The 405-nt window shown below is 36.8% G+C and overlaps 1 protein-coding gene across 1 annotated transcript in view; it reads left to right on the forward strand.

Moving 5' to 3' along the window:
* LOC119585702 (chloride channel protein 2-like) overlaps window positions 1–405 on the forward strand; it is a gene marked incomplete in the record, with an annotated part of 67264 nt that overhangs the window by 41435 nt on the left and 25424 nt on the right.

The raw sequence follows: 405 nt of genomic DNA on the forward strand, positions 1-405 counted from the left end.
GCGAATCAGTTTATACTCGCTCATTCCTTTTCAAAATCCCAAGTGCGTTTATTCTCTGTACCAAAAAGTGTACAGGTTTGTATGACACAAGCCTGTCCCTGGTGTTTGCAAATGAACACTTACACCCATCAGTATGCACATGTGCTCTTGGAGGTTAGGTAACTAAGTCTTGCAATAACGGAAGCGAGGATGTAGATAGATATTGGCTAGTAGAATAGTAGATGGTAGAATATTAAAAAAGGGGGTTCTAAAAAAATGTGGTGAAGGAGCAAGTTCGTGTAGAATGGGAAAAATAAAGATAAAAAAATAACAGTAAGAGATACAGGGGTTGAGAGATACCAGAGCATAACGTTTAAGAATAAGTCACAGTCTCGTATTTCTTAAACTAGAAAATACTATTTTATG

The sequence above is a fragment of the Penaeus monodon genome, chromosome 20 (assembly GCF_015228065.2).
Source record: "Penaeus monodon isolate SGIC_2016 chromosome 20, NSTDA_Pmon_1, whole genome shotgun sequence".
In the NCBI taxonomy this organism is placed as follows: Eukaryota; Metazoa; Arthropoda; class Malacostraca; order Decapoda; family Penaeidae; genus Penaeus; species Penaeus monodon.